Here is a 21,738-nt window from a genome sequence, read left to right as displayed (position 1 = left end):
CTAAATTTGGGTTATTGGGAAATGATTTTAGGAGTCAAAAAATGTAGTGTTACTTGTCTCAATCTTCTGGATGCTATTGTCATTGCCCCCAGATTATTTAACTCATCTTTGGTTCTCCCACAGGTTTTGTGTCTTGCAAGTTATTTCTTAAAGCAGTAGTACCTGATTATCCACATTTGTTTCCCTGAGGCTGTAATGCCCTGTGTAAGTGCAGCCTGGGATGATGATTTGGAGTCAGAAAACCTGTGTTTGAGGGCTGGCTGGCAAATTTGGGATGTCCCCGGGGTTTCCATATAGAAGTTTTTCCTTTTTAAAGGTTTATATTTTATTTTTAAATTTTTAAAAAAGGTTTTAAAGATTTATTTGTTTGTTTGTTTATTTAAGCGAGAGAGCCTGTGTGCAGGGGGTGGGGGAAGAGCAGAGGCAGAGGGAGAGAAGCAGACTCCCTGTGAGGGCAGTGCCAAGATTTTATTTATTTATTTGAGAGAGAGAGAGTGTGTGAGAGCGTGAAAGAGTGCGTGCATGCGTGTGTGCAAGCGGGGGGTGCGGTGGGGGGTGGGTAGGGGCAGAGGAGGAAGGAGAGGGAGAGAATCTTAAGCAGATTCTGCGCTTAGCCCAGAGCCCTATGCGGGGCTGCATCTCACGACCCTGAGATCATGACCTGAGCTGAAACCAAGAGTCAGACATTTAACCGACTGAACCACCCAGACTCCCCTATATTTTATTTTTAAATGTTCATACCTCTGGGAAAGTGTCATGCTTTAAAATCCCTTCCCTTTCCCTATATATAATCTATCCATTTTTCCATCTGTCTGTCTATTCAATCTATCCTTAGTGTTTATTATGCCCTTTAAAAAAAAGCAATTTGTAAGTAAGGAGGGCAAGTAGTAGAACTGGCTGAGGCCTAACAACATACTCAGGGTATTTCTGCCCTTGCCCTGGTCTGGTGCTGACCTCATGGTTTTTCTGTGTAGCCTCTGACCTTTCTTTTTAAAACCAGGCATATCCTGGCAGCAAGAGACCATGGTCAGGAGATCTCAGTAGCATTGGCCGCTGCCTCCAGGCAAGGACGAATACATTTCAGCCTGGCCAAACTCCTCCTGGATGGATCCCTGCTCAGTCTTGGAATGTGTCCGCTATGGCAGTCTCATCTCATTACAGTTCAGGCATTTGTCACAATGAACTCATATGCCCCCAAATGGATCAGTGTCTCTGCTGGAGCTGTGAAATTTGACAATTGGCAGCCTCCTGGCAGAGTGGGTCTCAGAAAGTCTGCTTAAGCTGGGTGATTAAGCTCTGGCTGTTCCCAGCTTTGGGCTAGGCCTGTACGTAATGGGTGCCTGGCATATCAGAATCATGGATTTGTACATTTCACACATATTAAGCACCCTCTGCGAGCCAGGCACTCTGAGCCACTGTATATCGGAAGGTGGCCCAGACCCCTCCAACCACCCCCACTCAGTTGCTGGAACTCTCTACTCATCTGGAGGTAGGCCTGAAAGCTCCCCAACCCTTCTGGGGCTAACTAGGCACTTATTTGGTGGGAACAAGTTGGTAGAAGACCCTCAGAGGCTGACCTGGAGTTGGCCAAAGGGTTGTACTTCCTATCCTCGGCTGGAGCACCTGGGCCTGCAGAGCTGTATTCTTCCTCTGCTTCCTAATGGAAAGGACCATGGTACAGTGGGGGAGGGAGGGAATTTCCACCCTCTGTTGGGGTTAGAAAATTCTGACCTGAGCTCCTACGGGGGTTTTATGGATCTGGCCTCTGCAGGCTGGATGGGCAGCAGAGATTAGGAGCTAGGAGTTTGAGGGGTGGAGTGACAAATGGGGGCAGAGAGATGCATCCTGGGCTAGAGAACTGATCACAGATCATGGTGTGATGGAAACAAAGTCATAGGTGGGATGAGGACCAGCAAGGTGGGCAGCAAGTGTGGGTGGAGGGCCCAAGACAAGGAGAAGTAGATTTGACACTCCTGGCAGGAGAGGTTAGACCTTTCCCCATTCTGTTCCTTGTATCCACTGCAGCACTTAATACAAATGTTCATTAATTTGAATTAAATGCCATAGACAATTCCTTAAAATCCATTATCTTTGTATCATAATGTGTATTAATTTCAGGCTGACAGACTACCACCACCCAAGATGTAATAGATGGAAGAAGAGCCAGTCTTTGTGCACTGCCTTCTGCCATGCATGGGGTGAAGCCCCTCATGTTTGTTATCCCACTGGAACCTTTAAAGAACCCCACAAAGTAGAGAAGACCGCCCCATGTAGATGAGGAAACAGCCTCAGAAAAGTTATTTGCCCAAGTTCACGTGACTATGATGTGGTGAGGATGGGACTACAGTGTAAGAGAGTCCAGGATGGTCTGATTTTCAAAGGCCAAGTCTCTTCCTCAAACCATCCCTGAGAACCCCTTGGGGACAAAGGTCGTGCCTGGATCATATTTGTGCTCCTGGCATTGGGCCTGAACGTGGAAAGCAATCAGTATGTTTTTGATGGATGAATGAATGAATGAATGACGAATGAGTGGATGGAGTTGCATTTTTGTTCATGAGTATGTGGATTGAGGAGTCCTTGGCCATGACATTCACACCCGTGAGATAGATGGAGACTCAGGTTTTGAAGTCTTGTCAATAAAAGGCAGGGATCGTGTTTTCTATTTCTTTGGCATTCTGTATTCAATAGGTGCTGTATCACTACCTTATTGACAATAATGCTCCTGCGACTTGAACTCTATCAGGAACAGCTGGGGTCTCCAAAAGATAGCACAACATTGATTCAAACCCAGTGGAGGTTTTAAGCATTTGTTCAAATATGGAAGGGGGGAATACTTGAGAATTTTTCTCCCTTTATCTGAGCCACCTTTACTGACTCATAGTATTGAAAGATTACAAGGTCATTTCTAACTGTTTCTGGGACTTACTGCTGCTCCCTTCTTGAAAGCAATTTAAAATCTGTTCAGACGCACATTTTTTACAAACAAAAGTTTATTTGCTATATATAGAAAAATGCCACCAGAGGACTAATTTGGCAGCTTTGTTGATTACCCATTGTAATGAGCCTTATTACATAATTAAAAGAATTTTTTTTCCTAACTACATCTCACTACTAATTAACATTTTACACATGTTGCAGTGAACACTTTGGGTTGATTCAGAAACATAATTATGTCATTTCTATGCAGGAACAGCTTATGAATTATTAATTAATATTAAATCTGTTGATTAAAGGCTAATTCATAAGTAAACATATTACAGCTCACCATATATTGCTCTCTAGAAGCTTTCATTTGTGATTTCTGTGGTCCCTTGTCTCTTGCTAAATATCAGGCCAGAGACTAAAGAAAGACAGAAGCTGGCCCCACAGATTCCAAGGAACAAAAGTAATCCATTTGAAACTCTTTCTGAATTTTTTAACTACAATTATGCTTTTTTTTTTTTTTTTTGCATTCCATTTGCTTCTGAAATCGTGAAGCACATGTAGGGTACAAGCAGGTTATGGAAAGCAAGTCAGTCACTTCCTTTATTTTCTTTTTTTTATATTTTATTTATTTATTTGAGAGATAGAAAGCACGAGAGGGAAGAGGGTCAGAGGGAGAAGCAGACTCCCCGCTGAGCAGGGAACCCGATGTGGGACTCGATCCCGGGACTCCAGGATCATGACCTGAGCCGAAGGCAGTCGCTTAACCAACTGAGCCACCCAGGCGCCCCCTCCTTTATTTTCTTAACCTCTCAAATGGAGAATTGTTCTCTGTTAAAGACAAGCTCCTCTGCTGCCTGAGTCCGCGCGGGCCTGGAGGGCGCTGAGCTGTCAGGGTCTCTGTGGTGTCTGGGGCATCCCTTCCCAGGGAGGTCACTAGGATCCCCACCAGCCTCAGCTGGGGAGCGGTAAGCTTCTCTAGGTGCTCCTGAAGGGGAGTTGTCTACGCGTCCCGTGTCCTGAGTGTTGATGCTCTGACCTGGCACTGCCCCTACCCACGCGGGCTGGGATGCTGCTCATCTCATGGCATGGACGGCACAGCTCTGACCGTCCCCATCCTCAGTAGTCAGCCGGCGGCCCTGATGACGTTCCTTAATTACACTTTATTTTAGGCCACAGACTGGTTTTGCTTCACACCTGTGGTTTCTGTCACCCCTCTAGCCTGCTTTGCCTTGGAATTGGCATTCTTGTTTTAGTGCATTGGCTAATATTTGGAGGTGATTCCCAGTTTCTGCTTTCTGAAGTTCACTTTAAGCAGCAAAACTTTATTAGTTATTTCTGTGGGAAGCTATTTAAAAAAAAAAAAAACACCAACATGAATTCCATAAATCCTTGTCTATTTTACTCATTTACTGTGGATTACCTTTGATTTATCTTGGCATGTCAGCTTTCACTGACCTGAATTCCCTGTCCCCCATGCGTGTTCTGGGTCACCTTGGGCCTTTTGCTTTTCTTTGTGGGAAGAGTTACTTTCTGCTGCTTGAGGGGGTCCAAGCTAAGAACTATTGGTTGATACTGTGTGGCTTTCTACATCACTGTTTAACAAACACACACACACACACACACACACACACACACACACACACACACATTCCCAGCAACATTAACACAATAATATGTTTTGTACTTATATGTATTTAGTAGAATTGTCTACATCTATCACCTTATTTGATCCTCATAATTCCCATGTAAGAGTAGAAGGTATTGTTATTCTAATTTTATCCATAAGTAGAAATATCACAAAAAGGCTAGATGGCTTGGCCCTTGTCCTACAGGTAGTTAATCTTGAAGGCAGGAACAGACCTTTGTCTTTAGCTTCTTTTTCATACCTCTTTCTAGTACATGTAATCCCATAAGCCCTCACTCCAGTCCCTCCCTACATATGTTCATTTGGTGAATGGGGAACATGTGGGAAAGCCCAGTTATTAGACTTACACGTTCCTTCTCTTTGAATACTTCTCTAACCTGATGGATTCATTCTTTGCAATAAAGAGTCCTCATGGCTGGTTAAAGTATAAACATCCCTAGAATGAACACGATATTGTATCATCAAAGTCACTTACCCTAGAGTGATTAAGGTTAAGGATTCCTTTCCCAAGAGCATATTTTTCTAGAAGTGAAGAAAGCATCATTGACCTGGGTTGTACAAATATGGGGTCCAAGATGTTTCTTCACAGGGTCGTGAAGCTCTAACCTGCCATAAGCTGGTCACAGAGCTGAATGACTTGATCCCCCAGGAATATCACTGGCAAGAAAGGCTCCCCTTGAGACCCAGTGACAAGTAGAGGGAGCTAGATATCCCTTTGTGCTGGCTCTGGTCACACATGATGGTCTCTCTTCACCACCCCCCTTATCTTGCAGACAAAATATACCCCTAACTCTTGACTTGGAGGGCCAAGGTCTGATCATTAAAACTGGAATTTTAGCTTTGATGTGGGGATACAGACCACCCTGACCTTTTGCCCAGGAAATGATGCTGTCCATCAGTCCTGTCTTGATTTTGTGTTGCTGACCAGATTGCTGCAGTAGCAAGAATCTTCCTTCAAGAGCAGTCTCAGCTCTCTGATCTGCTCTTCTACCAGCTGCTGCATCAGAGACTCTTAGGCTGTGAATTACACCTGGACCTCCTGGGAGGGCATGATCCTTACCCACAGATCATGGCTTTTACTTGTGCTTCTCCCTTCCCACCTCATCCCCTCCCAGCCTTGGACTGCAAAGATAGGGACCTCAAAGTGGCCCATGCCAAATATTTTGTATAAAATGTCAACAGTTTCAACAAGCGAAGACCTTGTGGTAGAGAGATATGGTCATATACCTGCTCTTAGTTTCCATTTGACTTTATAAAAAAATGGGTGTACTACTTAGATTCTTCTGTAGCATCAAAATTCTACATACATAGTTTCTGAAACTAAGTGGGTATTCTCTAAGTGTTTACTCAATGAATGAATGAATGAATGAACCTGAAGTCTAAAAATTCCGGCTCTTCAGGGCTCTGAAGACATCCTACCTCCACTGCCTTTCTCCTCTGCCTCGGCACACTCACTGCCAAAATGTTTCTCCAGTGTGCCCCTCAACCAGCCTCTGAGATCTTCCTATGCCCGCTCAGTACCTGGAAGGGGGTCTAATCTGGAGGTTCAGGACAGACTCTTCAGTCTTCTTCCACTTAGCTTGTGCTTGGCAATGGGATGGAATTTAGGCCCTGGTCCAAAGCCCAGCTGTCAGGACTTCAGTCCCAACCAAGGGCCCAGGAGAGAGAAGTAAGGAGGGTTATTACAGGGGCTCAGAAGACTGTAATTTGACCCAACCTTGTGTTGATCCTGGGAGATGGCACAGATAAGGAAATAACCAGGAACCTGTGGAAATAAGACTCCCAAAGGTTTACCAGGTATGATTGGAAGAAAAGCCTAAGCTTTTCTAGAATAGAACCCTGTGTTCTTCACAGACCTAGCAATAGAATTGAAGCCAATGAGAATGATCACTGGTGCTGTTTTAATCTACTCTCTCAGCTTCTGCCTCATTAGTCTCCAGCACTGACCACACATTAATTCTTCTAAAATGTTTTCCTCTGGGCGCCTGGGTGGCTCAGATGGTTGAGCGTCTGCCTTCGGCTCAGGTCATGATCCCGGGGTCCTGAGATCGAGTCCCGCATCGGGCTCCCTGCTCCTTGGGAGCCTGCTTCTCCCTCTGCTTCTCTCTCTCTCTCTTTCTCAATGTCTCTCATGAATAAATAAAAAAAAAATCTTTAAAATGTTTTCCTCCTTGTCTGTGATTCAACCTGCATCCATGCTCATGATGAATCTCACAGCTCAACCTAGCCCACCTGCCTTTGCACCTTCTGCCGGATTACCTGGTCTTACCCTGAGGCCTTTCTGTGATTCTGATTCACATCCAACTGTAGGCCTAAGTGCTCATGAAACTGCAGCTAATCAGGGCACTGGCGATCCAGTTGAGGAATGAATTATTTAGGGAGGGCTGAGCTGCTGTAACAAGATCCTGCAAAATTGCAGTGGCTCCAGAAATACAGAAGTTTATTTCTCTGCATGTTCCATGTCAGTGACCAACTCTCTTTATTATTTAAGGGCCCAGACTGGTGGTGATTCTGCCATCTTCAATACCTGATTCCCAAGGCCACTTGCTCCTTGCCTTTCCCCACCCTAGGTATGTATCACCTGGTCTTGAGCCTTTACAGCCTATTAGTGGCCTACATCACTTCCACTCACATTCCACTGTCTGTCAGTTACATGACCACATCTAAGGATCTATGAAGGAGCCTGGGAAATGGAGCCCAGTTACCTCCAAGAAGAGGAGTGGGTCTGGTGAACAGCTCGCAATTTCTGCCATGAGGAAGGAGAACACATATATGAAACTGCAGTTCATATATCTGAAACATGAACCTAGGGAAGAATAACACCAGTTCTGAATAGCAGCAAGCTGTGAAGATCAGTTTCCAAAGACTGTATGAATGCATGTATTTTGCTCTGATTATGGTGGTGAGGGACAGAGTGAGCAGAAGAGAGCTGAGGTGTGGGTAAATGCACTTGTCTCATGTATCCATCCGTTTGTTTAATTCTTCGGGTATGCCAACCATAGGAACAAGCAAGTGGTGTGTTGGAGCCTGAACACAAATGAGCTTCGCTGGAGGACAAGGCCCATGTTAGGGGAACAGCATGCAGAAGAAGCTTGTGAGGCTGATGGAGTAGGGAGAAGAGATAAAAGGTCAAAGCCCTGCTGTGGAAACCAGAAGTTATATGGCAGGCAAGAGGAAGGTATTTTCTGATTGACCTGGCAGCTCTGTGTAGAAAATAGGAGACAGAGATCAGAGGAATCGAGACAGGATGGAAGGCATTACCAAAAACTGAGAGATGAGGTGTAGTGAGTCTTGGATTAAGAGTGAAACTAAAGAAATAAAAAGGAAGGTATTGATAACAAAGAAAATGAGCAGGCCATGGGGACTGATTGGACACGGGAGGCAGAGAAGAATGAATCTCTGAGCCTGGAGAACCTGGTACTATTGATGGAGGGAGACCCTGGGAGAGGAGGATGCTGAAAGCAGTGCCTGCGTATTAACTCTGCATATATCCAAGTAGAGCCATCCCCGGGGTAACTGGAGATGGAAAACTCGAGGGAGGATGAGAAATTAGGTAGGGTTAGAAGCCCGAGGCCTGGGAGTGATGTGCATGTGAGCGATGCTGGAAGGTGTCCAGTGCCTCAAGAACAGGTGTAGAGACAGGGAATGGCTGACTCAGGAGCCAGCCGGTGTCCTATGCACATCAGTGAATATTTTTGAGTCTGTTGAGACACTACTAAGATGATTTTGCTCAAACGGAGTCCTGGCCCCAGGAGACCAGCAAGAAGCATAAGAAGCAGTCACACATTCCATTTTTATTGTCCCTTTTCTGTGTGGACACAAATGTTTTCTTAATTGAACGTCCTCATTTTTCTAACTTCCGCTAGAAAGGTTCAAGGGAGATAAGGCGTGGGGAGGTGAAGTCATTTGCTTTTAGTTGCACGAGTTAATGGCTGTAGTAGTAATATAACTCAAGACCATATCCATTAGGACAGTGTTCCCCAAGTCTGAGAATCGATAATCTATGGTTTCATTAAAGCAAAAGCATGGTGCTTTAAGACAAAAGCATGTCACAGTGTTTCCTGGGCCCATAAAAGTTACTTTCATATTGAAATTTTATCCCTGCTGTTCAGAGTCACACTTTGTATGTATTACTGAGCGCTGGAATCCTGAAAGCTAGCCCTAAGGAACCTCCCGTGCAGCTGGATTTGGCTATTTTAGTCTCTGGTCAGACCTCCATTCATTTCATCTCTGAAATCTAATAATCTAATCTAATAAAATTATAAAAAATTCTAAACTGCTCAGCACTTAATCAGCTTAGTCCAAGAGAATGAAATCAAAGCCTTAGGTGTGCACACTTCATCGCTCAGATGAAATCTCACCCTGGGAGACAATCTTATTATTTGGTTACTTATTATTTGGGAGGCTGGAAGGTTGGGAGGGGATTGCATGAATTGCAAAAGATATGCCAAGACCCTAACACATGGAGACAGCTCTGTGGCTTTACTGATGAAGCATAGTCTGAAGAGTAGGGGTTCGGGCTATAGACAGGAGATCCGATCCACAGGCCATCGCTTATTAGTTATGTGACATGAAAGTTCCTGAACTTCAAATTCACCGTGCATTGAATTGTATTACTAGAACTAACATGGTAGCGTTACTTAAGAATTCATTGAGGGGCGCCTGGGTGGCTCAGGTGGTTAAGCGACTGCCTTCGGCTCAGGTCATGATCCTGGAGTCCTGGGATCGAGTCCCACATCGGGCTCCCTGCTCAGCAGGGAGTCTGCTTCTCCCTCTGAACCTCTTCCCTCTCATACTCTCTATCTCTCATTCTCTCTCTCTCAAATAAATAAATAAAATCTTTTAAAAAAAAGAACTCATTGAGATTTTATGTATATATAAAGCTTTTTAGCGTATGTATATGCACATATTTATGCGTATATATATATTCTAGCAGTGTGTATGTGTATATACATATATATGTATCTCCTAGTGTGTGTGTGTCCTAGCACTTTCACAAGAATGCAAGTTGTCGTTATTATAATTACTAGTTATTATATTTTTAAAAATGTTTTTTATTTAAAAACATATAGCAGTGGGCTCGAAGAATGGGGGAGAGGCTGCGGAACAATGTTGAGTAAATTCGTTCTGCCTGCATCACGACAGACTTCAGGAAGCCAGAAAGAGATCAGTGCCAGGTTATTATGTTCCCCTCCTAGAAGAGGCAATTGAAAGAACATAGCTCTGGTGATGGTTCTGAAAGGTAAAATTCACTGAGTGTGGTGCCGGGAAGACTTCTGGGGACCTCCCACTTCATGCCTTGTTCCAAGTGTGGAGTAGAATATGTCTCCTTGGACTGGGCTAGAATGAACCCAATATTGTGAGCATCCCAGAGAGTTTCGGGGGATACTTTTCTCTAGTGAATGGCCTTCTTTGGCTCTCTGTGGTGTGGAGTAACAATTTTTTAGCTTCAGTCCTGGGACAGGCTCGATTCTATTTTGACAAAAATTCAATTTCTCAACTGAACTTTCCGCAAATGAGGGATCTTTTAATAATCAGAGATTTCCTCAGGAAGTTATAAATTCATTTATTCATTGAACATTTATTGATGCCCTGATCTGTGCCGGGAGCTGGAAATGCAGACACACAGTCCTTCTGGGCTCATAGGATGCGGGGGAGCTGCCAGGACACAGGTGGGCATGCTCAGCACTGCAGTAAATGCTGTGGTGAGGGGAGCCTCAGCTCTAATTAAAGTCCACAAATGGATTGCCCAGCCAGTCGCAAAGGCTGGGGAATATTGATGACTGGCATGTTACTGTTCATTAGAAGAAGTCCCTTAAAATCATCTTATCCCTCACAAAATTTCTTTATGCCTCTGAATCCTATTGTAGGATTTTGGCCCAGGAACTATTTTAAACTTTTAACAGTGGATACTGTTGTGACTAAGCACTACCAAAGTAACAACTAGTATCATGAGGATATTTAGAAAAGTGTTTTGTCCTTTCCAAAGGGAGAACTATTTAGCATTGCAAAAAGAGGTGGTAGTGGTACTGAGTACTCTTCCCTGTGCTTCTAGAAATCATAGAAAGTTTTCACTATATCTGCATGCATTCCTGACAGTATATAGCTTCTGAAATTTAGCTCCTCATTCCCAGTGCCCTCTTGTCCCAGTGCATAATAATGGTTCTGAAGTCCATGAGTCAGGTATTCTTAAGGCTGCTATCTATGTGAAAGGCACTTTTGAGTTGTGCAGTGCACAACTTGCTCAACTGAATATGACAGCCCTTAATTCAGGTAATTTCACATCACAAAGGCGAGACTTCTTGTTCCTCCTTTAACATGGGTCAGGATTGATTATACATATTGCTGAAATGAGAATACATTTGAGTATCTTTCCAAATACATGCAACTTCTTACTATCTTTTCTCTCATTATCTGTGATTCATATGTGAAGAGCCAGGTCGTTTACACTTGCATCCATGTTCTATCTCTGGGACCTTGGGCAAATTACTTCACCATTATGAGCTTCATCTGTAAAATGGGATAATAATGACTAACACTTAATGAGATTTCACCGTATGTCAGACACCATTCCAACTGCTTTATATGCATTATCTAATTTAATGCAAACACCTCAGTGAGGTGTGGTTGTAATCACTTTCTCTACAGAAGAGGTGACCAAAGCTCAAACCTTGGGATCAAGATCTACCCAAGGTCACCCAGCAATTAAGTGCAGGAGTCATGACTTGAACCCAGATCTGTCTGGCTCACATGCCCATGCATTTCACTATGCCATGAAATAGTCACATGGATTGATGTATTACAGTCCCCATACAAAATGGATTTTTCACTTAAATTAGCAGATTGTCTTTCTGTCTTATCATATTTCAAGGCAGACTTTGTTGATGCTCGGATTTGCCTTGGGGGGTCTGGTTCAGTGACCAGGTAGCAACACCTCCTCCTAATACTACCTTTGACTTAACACACTCTGTTGGATTCAATAGCTCTACTAGAAATTTTAGATCACACTTTGTGTTAATGCTAATAAATAATTTTTTTCTCCTCAATTCTTCAACTGAGATTTGAATCTACTTGATATTTTTTCTGTACTAGTTGACACAGCCAACAATGAATTCTGTGAACCTAAAATGCTATACCTCTGTCTGAATAATTAATATATTCTGACAACAGCAATTACTGGACCTTTTGGCTACCCACTTTGATTGTGTTCATCCAATTGGACAGAACACCAGTTGTAGCAACTTGAGGTTTCCTAAATGAGGGCTTAAAATAATCTCATCAGTTGTCTGGGCTGCTTTCCCATGAAGAACAGGTGTTGTAAAGTAATTGAGTCCCTGACGTTGTCCCTGGAATAAAGGAGGAGGAGACAAGTGAGCTTGGGTCTCCATACAGATGACCAGAGAGCCTCATGTAGGATGCTGAGTGCTCCAAGACTGAACTCAGAGTCCCAGGCTCCAAGTTCAAGGCCTTTCCCCAGCCAGGCCAAGTCTAGCACACTGTGTTGACCAAATCATGTTAGGGTTTGTTTCTCATTTTCATCTTTTTTTACTTTAATTTTTTGAGTAATTTTCTCTGATTATAAAGGTAATACATATTTGTTATGCAAAGTTTTGAAAAATAAAAGCACAAAAAGAAACAGAGACTCATAATGCCAATCTCTAAATATAACTGCTATTAACATTTTGGTATATTTTCCAGTAGATACAGATGTAGATGTAGATATAGATACAGTTTTAACTATAGCACTTTCTTTTGCTGCTATAACAAATTTTCACAAACTTAGCATCTTACAATCAGACACATTTATGATCCTATAAATCAGAAGGTGTCAGTGTTACTGGGCTAAAATCAAGATGTTGGCAGGGTATTCTTTTTGGAGACTCTAGGGAAGAATCCATTTCTTTGCTCATTCAGGTTGTTAGCAGAATTCAGTTCTTTGTGGTTGTAAAATGTAAGGTTCTCATTTCTTGCTGGCTATACATCAAGGGCTATTCCCAAGTTCTAGGGCTACTCACATTTCTTGGCTTGTGGCCCCCATCCGCATCTTCAAAACCAGCAACGGTCGATCAAATCCTTCTCACATGGCATCTCTCTTACTGCAGCTGGGAATGTTTCTCCATTTCAGGGACTCATGTGATTAGATTGGGCTCACCTGTTTAATCCAGGCTATGCTCCCCATTTCAAGTCTATAACCTTAATCACTTCTGCAAAGTCCCTTTTACCATGTAAGGTAACCTAGCCAGAATTGGAACATGTGCAACTTTGAGGGCCATTTCCCTGACTACCAAAATAACTTTGGGAACATCCATTTATGGAAGGATTCTCAGATTTCAGCATGTATAAGATTCACCTGCGCGACAGTAGGTTTGAGTTGGGGCCCAGGAATCTTCATTTATGCAAGCTCCTCCTATGATTCTGGAACAGTGATCCATGAATCACACTTAAGGAAGCTCAGTCATGACATCAGCATCCTTCTAGCATATGTATTTTAATGAATGCATAGCATACATATATCATTTTCTTTTTTTTATAAGCAAGTCTTTCATATTCTATTGGTTATTATTTATTTGTACCATCCACAATTATTTCCTTATCATACCTTCCTTTAAATGCAAAAAACTTTCACATTTATGAGCAATTCTATGCCTGGGTATGTAGTGTTTTGTTTTTGTGGTGGAGGTGCTTGTTTTTGTTCATTTATTGGAACGCTGAGAAGCCCTGGGCCTCTATCCTTCCAAACGTTAAGAAGAAGCTGACAGCATTATTGATCATCTGCCTGTCGCAGCGGCTGGCCACGGTCGGTTCCTGCAGTGTTTGACCATTGCATTTCTGTCGCTGGAAGCTGCTCTGCTTCTGTGGATAGCAGAGGATGCATTTTGCAAAGTTCATAACTCACCCACACCTCCTGGGTTCAGTGTTTCCACCTGAACTGGAAAAGTCTGATGTGCAAGTTCATTTGCTCTTAAAATGTTTTTGTTTCTAAGAAAAAGCGTTCAGGAAAGCCTTTATAAATGGCTTCCAGAGCTATCAAAGAGGTGGATTTAATGACTTAAGTAGAAAGGAATAGTGGCACAAACATCTTCCTTAAATTACTTAGCTTTAAAACTGGAAAAGAATTGGGCAAAAAAAAAAAAGGGTTTCCATTATAAACTACGCAAGAGATATAATCTGACCATCCAAATGTGTTCAGGAACCTCAAAGTTTGATAGACTCCATTACTTGCCTTTCTTAAGAAAGCAAGTTACATATCTTGAAAAAAGATCTTGGCACTTCTGTCACAAAGAATTGTTGTTTGTTTAATTTTTTTTTTTCTATCTTAGAAAGAACTTGGTTATGTTGAAGTCTTGGAAATTTAAAGTACAAGAGGTTTTATTTTTTCCCTAAGTCAAAATCTTTGTAATACAACATTGGGTGCTTTCTTCATTCTGCTACAGATTAAGATTTTCTTTCTTCTTTTTTTTTTTTAGATTTTATTTATTTATTTGAAAGAAAGAAAGGGGGGAGGGGCAGAGGGAGAGGGAGAAGCAGGCTCCCCGCTGAGCACAGAGCCTGATATGACTGACAAAAGGCTCCATCCCAGGACCCCAAGATCATGACCTGAGCTGAAGTCAGACGCTTAACCAACTGAGTCACCCAGGTGCCCCAAGATTTTATTTTCTAAACAAGAATTGATAGCATTAAAAGAAGCATAGTCCAGACAATTTACATTTTATTAAGCAACAAATCTGTTTATAGGTGCAGCAGTAGGCTACTGTGAAATTAGTGACTAGGCCTAATGGGGCTCAAGAATGACCCTAAACAAGCCCAGAGGGACGGACATTACAGAAGATGAAAAGACAATTCCACTTTCTAAGCTGTTTTTGAAAAGAAGGTCCTGGAAACGAATTGTTTAGTGTCTAAAGGAAACTGTTGCTTTTTTCTTTCTTTTTCTATAAATAAATTATTCCAGAGCCACATTTGCTCAAATATAAGGAGATTCTAAGTGTGTATATTTGCATGTGTGGGTTTTGGTGAAATGAACAAGAAGAATCCTATTGTGGAAGAACTTTCTCTGGCATATGAGCTGCTGATGTCTTTTGAACACATTTTATTTTATTTAAATTAAATTAAATTAAATTTTAATTGGGATATAACTGACCTATAACATTGCATAACTTTAAGGTGTACGGCACATTGATTTGATACATATTGCAATATGATTATCACCCAAGTGTTAGCTAACACCTCTATCATATCACATAATTATCATTTGCTTTTCTGTGGTGAGAATATTTAAGATCTAAATCTTAACAACTTTGAAGTGTATAATACAGTACTGTTAACTATAATTTCTATACTGTGCATTTGATCTAGAACTTACTCATTTTCTAGTTGCAAGTTGATACCCTTTGACCAGCACCTCCCCAGTTCCCCATCCCCTATAATCCCTGGTAACCAGCATTCTACTTGCTATTTCTATGAGTTCTGCCTTTTTAGATTCCACATGTGAGATCCTACAGTATTTGCCTTTCTCTAACTTCTTTCACTTAAGATAATGTCCTCAAGGGCCATCCATGTTGTTGCAAATGGCAGGATTTTTTTCTTTGTCATGACTGAATAGTAGTCCAGTGTGTGTGTCTGTGTATACATACATATCACATCTGCTTTATCCATTCATCCACTGATGGACATTTAGGTTATTTCCATATGAGCTCTTTAAAATGTTTTTAAAACAAATTCTGGAGTTTAATAGTAAATACTTTAACCTTACTTCTGCTCTTTAGAGACACTAAATGTAAAGGTAGAGGTTCTAGAAATTAGAGAGAGATGGGGAGAGAAGAAATTCTAAAAAGGTCCAAGTAAAATAAATCGATCAGTCACAAAAACTCCAAGTGTTGGAGAACATATGGGGCTGCAGGAACTCTTCCTGCTGGTGAGAATATAAAATGGTATAGCAGCTTTGGAAAACAGTTTGGCAGTATCTTAGAAAGTTGGACGTACACTTATCATATGACCCTGGAATACCACTCCTCGGTATTTACTTAAGAGAAACGAAAACATGTCAAAAGACTTGTACACGAATAGTCATAGCAGCTTTATTCATAATAGTAAAAAGTTAGAAACAACCCCAGATGTTCATTAGTAGGTGAATGGATTTAAAAAAAAAATGTGTCCTATTCATGCAGTGGGATACTGCTTAGCAAAAGAATGTACTACCCATATACACAAAAAGCAGGTGGATATCAAAATTTTCTATTGACCAGAAATAATGCTGTGTATGGTATGTTTCATTTAAATAAGACTCTAGGAAAGGCAAATCTAATCTTCAGTAGATGCAGTAGTGGTCGTCTGGGGCTGAAGGTGGAGATAGGATTGACGGGGAAGGGGCACAAGGGAGCCAATTTGGAAAATTTCCACATCTTGATTCAGATGATTCACGTTTATCAAAACTCACTAAACTGGGGCACCTGGGTGGCTCAGTCATTAAGCATCTGCCTTCGGCTCAGGTCATGATCCCAGGGTCCTGGGATAGAGCCCCTCATCGGGCTCCCTGCTCAGCGGGAAGCCTGCTTCTCCCTCTCCCACTCCCCCTGCTTGTGTTCCCTTTCTTGCTGTCTCTCTCTGTCAAATAAATAAATAAAATCTTAAAAAAAAAAGCCTCACTGAACTGATAGAATGTGTCTATTTTATTATATGTAAATCGTGCCATAGTCAAATTAATTTTTAAAACATAGTTCCAGGAATTAAGAAAATGACGATAGGTGCAGTTCAGAACCACTTCACTACGTTGCACATAACTATGGCAAGAAGTGAAAATACTTCAGACTGGTTTTACGAAGTGCTAATGCAAGGCTAATTGCTCTGTCATCTGTGAATGAGTTGTTAGACACCCAAAATCCCTGAAAGGGAATTCCTATCATTTTTCAGGTGACTCTCTCTCTCTCTCTCTCTCTCTCTCTCTCTCACACACACACACACACACACACACACACACATAGATGTTCAAGGGAGAAAATGAAAGTGAGAAACACCTTGTCCTTATTTCTAGATTTTAATTCAACAGTTTCATTAAGTCATCATCAATCGGTTTTGCCAGGTACAGAGTGTTTGAAGATGAATACATGGTTCTCACCTGTCAAGGACAAACAGTCTGGCAAAAGCTCAGCAATCTTAACAAGGACTCGGCACAGTGAGACTGGTTAACTATAATGACAACAATCATAACAATCACTTATTGAGTGTTTTCCTGTGGCAAGCACTTAATTTTTATCTCATTTAATCTTCCTAGCGTGGGTGAAGCTTTGCAACATGGGTGCTGTTAGCTCCCTCTTTTATAGAAGACACAACAGAGGCTCAGAGATGTTAAGTAACTTACCCACGATTATACGGTTAATGAGTAGTAAATGGCAGAGTTGACATCTCATAACCATTATGTTGTAGCCCAACAGTAGAATATGTGGAATATTAATAAAGGGCATTTATTTGAATTCAAGTATTCAAAAACCATTACTATTTGTCCAGCCTTGATCAGACCACCCCCCCTCAAATTCCAGGCCTGCCGGAGAAACTCCGGTTTCTTCCCAAATAGGTACTATTGTTACCTTCATCCAGATTCTCTTTAAAGATTGTCTTTCTGAACAACAGGCTGGGCTCTCTGTGATTCCTCATGCTGACATTCTTCCACCAGGGGAGCCTGCAGAGCTGAATAATGTTCTTGGATTTGTGTCTCTCATCTTGTCACTGATTAGTCCTAACTCTTCCTGGCAAGACTCCTACCAGGCTATTTCAGGAAACAAAAATTCATTACATACATCCGTATTGATTTTCCCTCTCCTTTGCTTATTACTGAAATGCTTTTCCCTCCATCTCTTGAAGAAGCAGCATTGCAATTACTGGAAGCTCTGCTCTCCCCAGCAGCCCGCCCCCAGGACCAGAGGGCCTTGATGATGCTCTCAGGAGATGGGGACAGGGAAGCCAGAGCAGCATGTCCCTACTCTCCTCCAGGAGTGAGCTTGTTGATGGCCTCATTCGAACATGGCTCCTGGGTGTGCGACTTGGTAGTATCTCATTAGATAACCACCAGAACTGTTTGTAGTGATCATCTGAGTTTACTGGTTTCCTCGAGTTAACTTCCCCAGTAATTTTGGTTGTAAATGCTGCAGTACTGAGTATCTCAGGAAAACCACTCAGCTTTGGTGGAGTCAAAAGAAGAGAAACTAATTTTTATTGAGTGAATTAAAATATTACTGGAAATATTGAGTTCCTACCATGTGCTAGGTTCTGGGGACCTGTGTGAGCAAGATGCAGGATTTTGATCTCATGGGTTTTATAGTCTGGTGAGAGATATAAACAACAATAGTAACAATAGTAATAATGAAGTCAAAACACAGAATAATAATTACAAGTTGCAATAAAAGCAGTGTTAGGACAATAGATGGCTGAGAGAAAAAAATAGCTAGGGATTATTTTAGACACTTTCCCATGCAATATCACTCACCAACAAAACACCCATGAAGCAGGTATTCTCCCTGATCTGGACCTTACATTAAATAGTCTGTTCCAGGTGACAGTGGGAGTGGGATGCAAGGCCAGATCTTTCTGACTCGAAGGCCTGCGTTCTTTCCACTGAGCTGTGTTCTAAGGCACAGGAGACCCCCTTCCCTCTCCCTCTACTTCCTATCACTGTGGAATGTGGTTTAGTTTTTAGGCAACTGTTGGCTCTTGATGCAGTTCTGCTCTCTTGCCTGTAAGCTCCCTGTCTGTCAGAAGAAAAGAGAAACCCAAGTCCTCCAAGGGAATAAATGGTGGTCTAGATATAATTTGCTCCCTGAGGAAGCCTTCAGACTGTTTGTTAGTGACCCAGGCCAGGCCAGCTCTTGGTTTCCAGTGGCTGAGTTCAACACTGGAACACCTAATACCTAGATGATCTCTCTGCTCTGGGACTGCTGTCCTAGACCCCAAGGCATGTGTACTCTGGGCTTTTGCATAGCCTATTCTTCTCTCTGCCAAGTGCCTCATAGTTATTTACATTTCTGCTTGGGGCTCTCCATTGAGTCAGTGCCGTCTGTCCCTTCCCTCAGGTGACAGTATGCACGAGGCATCACCCCTGGGAGAGCACAGTTGGGGACCTAGAAGCCCTAGCTTTCCATGATGTCAGGGATTGGGGGTGTGGTGGAGGGGTGGGGGCATGGTCGATCCCTTGGCTGCCATCTTCCAGGTGCACATCCTCTTGTCTGGGTTTTGGTGATTTGGCTTATTTCCCATCAGCATCCCTTGAGATGCTCATCTCTCATGTGCTCTTGGCCAACAGGTTCTCACAGGTCACTTGACTATTACTATTATCATATTTATTATATTTAGACATGCATATTATAGGAATGTATACATTACACACACATCCAGATTATTTGACTATTATAACAATAATAATAAGTATTATTATTTTGGAGCTGTGGAAGAGAAATAGGGACTCATAGATCCATTGACTGCCTAATCCCTGGTTTTAGAACCCTCTTCCCCATTCTTTGCCTAGCTAACTCTTGCCCATTCTTCAGGCTTCAGCTGAAATGTTATGTCTCCCTCAATCTAAATTAGCTGGTTCCCCCTCTGAGAACTGTGTACATTCCTTTCATAGTGTTTACTAGCCTAAACACACACACACACACACATTTATATGTATATATATGTAATATACATATACATGTATCATTCTCTGTTTAAGGTCTTTCTGATCCCACACCTCCACCCGACTCCATCGTAAACCCCATAAAGGTCAGGATTTTTCATCTGTTTCGTTTGCTTCTGAATTCTCAGCAGCTTGCCAAATGCTTGGTACTTACGAGTCACACAACAAAAATATAGAGAAAGGAAAAACCTTGAGGTCCTGGGCTTGCCCAGATCCCATGGCTAGTTAGTAGGGCAACAGCACTGGCACCCACACCTCTGGTGGCCCATAACAGGGCTCTTTCCAATATGGCAGGGCGAGTGGGGTTGCCTTTGACAAGGTGTTAAAAATCCAGCTAATTCTTTCAGATTCTAAAGCCCAGTTTTTATTTAAGAAATGACAGAGTGTAAGATAGTGGTGTGAAAGGGTGTGCCCAATGAAAAATGGCTTTACCCTGGATTGCTTGGATTCACACTCCTGCCTCACAGCGCTCCCAAGAAGTCCTTGATGTGGGACCTATCATGTTCACATCAGGGAGTGAAAAGAAACGTAAAGGAAAGGCAAAGATGCTCTCCTTTGACCTTGCAGAGAAACCTGGCTCTGTCAATACCCATGCACAAGGGCTCTGAGAGTCTCACTGGAGGAGGGCCAACATCAGAGGTACAGGGGCAGGGCTGATTTCAGCTTAGAGGTCTGCCTGAGTCTCTCATTCCAGTGCAGAGGTCTGCCCGAGTCTCTGATTGTGGAAGTTATTGCCTGGAGGCCTGCTTGACCTAGTGAAATGTGGAGGCTGTGGTGGAAGGGGGGGAAAGTGTCCCTGGTAAGAGCGTGATCTCTGGCCCATTGTCTGTGTTTATCATCCTGGCGGTGGTATGGTTCTTTCCCTGGAGTTTGGTGGAGACGTGGTATGGACATCTAGATGGGTTGGAAGGGCAGAAAGTCACATTTTATTTTCACTAAATGAGGCTTGTTTCCTCTTCCAAGTTTGATTCTGGCTGTGAGTGGATTTGTTGCCAGCTTCCGAATAAGGAAAACGAGAGCAGAGTTGTTACGGTGAGGGTGATGTTCGTGATGCTAGCTTGGGTCGTGTAGCTTGTATGTGATTCAGTCCAGCGCAGGCTGTGCAGCCTGAGTGTCCTGGTGCTGAATTTAGGCCTGGAGTGAATCAATTAAATAAGACCAAGAGGAAGATGAGCTACCAAGGCATCTGAACTTTATCAGGCCATGCAGTTGACCTTCAACTCAACATTCATTTCTCTTGCCCTGCTGATGTTACTGCTGTGCATCCAGCATGGCCACAGTAACGTTGAAAATGGGAGGTCTAATGTTTCATCCGTTACCATTCTCACCAAACAGCTGTAGGTCTCTCTCAAGTTTTAACTCCTGACATTGCCGTTAACTCTTTATTAGATTTTACAGCTAACTCCTAATTATTTAATGTGTCCATAAAGATTAGGTTCTGCTGTAACAGAATGGCTCAAATTATTTCACGTAAAAGAAGTCTGGAAGAAAGTAGTTGAGGGTTTGTATGGCAGCTTGGCGAAGCCATTGGAAAGTCAGTCTCTTCTCTCTTCAGCACACGGTTTTCATCACCAAGGGGAAGACTGCTGAGGCTCCAGCCGTCACGTCTGTATCCCAGTCAGCAGGAAGGAAGGAGGGGAAGGACAAAGGGCTCTTTCCCCAGCAGTGCCCACTAACTTTACATCTCCTTACGCAGCCCTGTCGGAGGCTCCATATGATATTGCGGATGATGTGTCAGCAACCAGGACTTTGTCGCCTGCTGCAGCTAACTGCAGAGCAGGCCGGGAAGTGCCTTCAGCTGTGTACCTTGCTGGGCCAAGGAAGATCAGGGTCCTTTTACTCAGGAAAAGAGGAGAGTGGAGGCAAGTGATAGTTTCTGCCATGTGCCGTTTGCATTTCTTGGGGCTCTTTGTTTTTTTATCTTTTTAATATTGGGACTTTTCAAGGAGAAAAGGAAATAGAACTGAAAGTCACACTAATCCATTTTGTTACTTGCTGTCAGATTTGATTTCAAAAAAATGCTGGAGAAGAGGTCAGAATCTCCATCTCTATCTGCACTAGAGGGTAGACTTTTCCATATATTCCTGTTATATGGGTTCCTCCCCCCACCATGTGTGGAGGGGGTAGATGCCGAATTTGACTGTGGCAGGTGGACACATAGCTCTAGAACTGGAGGGAGAGGTAAGGGTTGAATACACAGATCTGGGGTTCCTAGCGTCAGATGAGGCCGGAAGCCCTAGGAAGCAACAGGTGAATATGAAAAACAAGGAGAAGGGGCCCCAAGGAGGGTTCCCCAAACCAGAGCAACCTCAACATATATTCCTCTTGATTGTTTACCTCCCGCTTTTGCAACATCTCCAGCTATCCATCCTCATTGGAGAGTTTCTATGATGGTCATGGGGGAGAAGTCTGTAACATGCTTGAACTCTCCAGAAATTAGGCATTCAGCCAGCACAAAGGCTTGGTAAGAACTTCTGGCCAAACTTCAGGAAGTTCTCAGAGA

General features: G+C 42.7%; 1 protein-coding gene across 4 annotated transcripts in view; it reads left to right on the top strand.

Annotated features, from left to right (window-relative positions):
* PELI2 (pellino E3 ubiquitin protein ligase family member 2) overlaps positions 1–21,738 on the top strand; it is a 556,167-nt gene that overhangs the window by 146,886 nt on the left and 387,543 nt on the right. The window lies entirely within an intron of this gene.

Source organism: Zalophus californianus, chromosome 6 (assembly GCF_009762305.2).
Source record: "Zalophus californianus isolate mZalCal1 chromosome 6, mZalCal1.pri.v2, whole genome shotgun sequence".
NCBI lineage: Eukaryota > Metazoa > Chordata > Mammalia > Carnivora > Otariidae > Zalophus > Zalophus californianus.
This window is presented reverse-complemented; position numbering and strand designations above follow the sequence as displayed.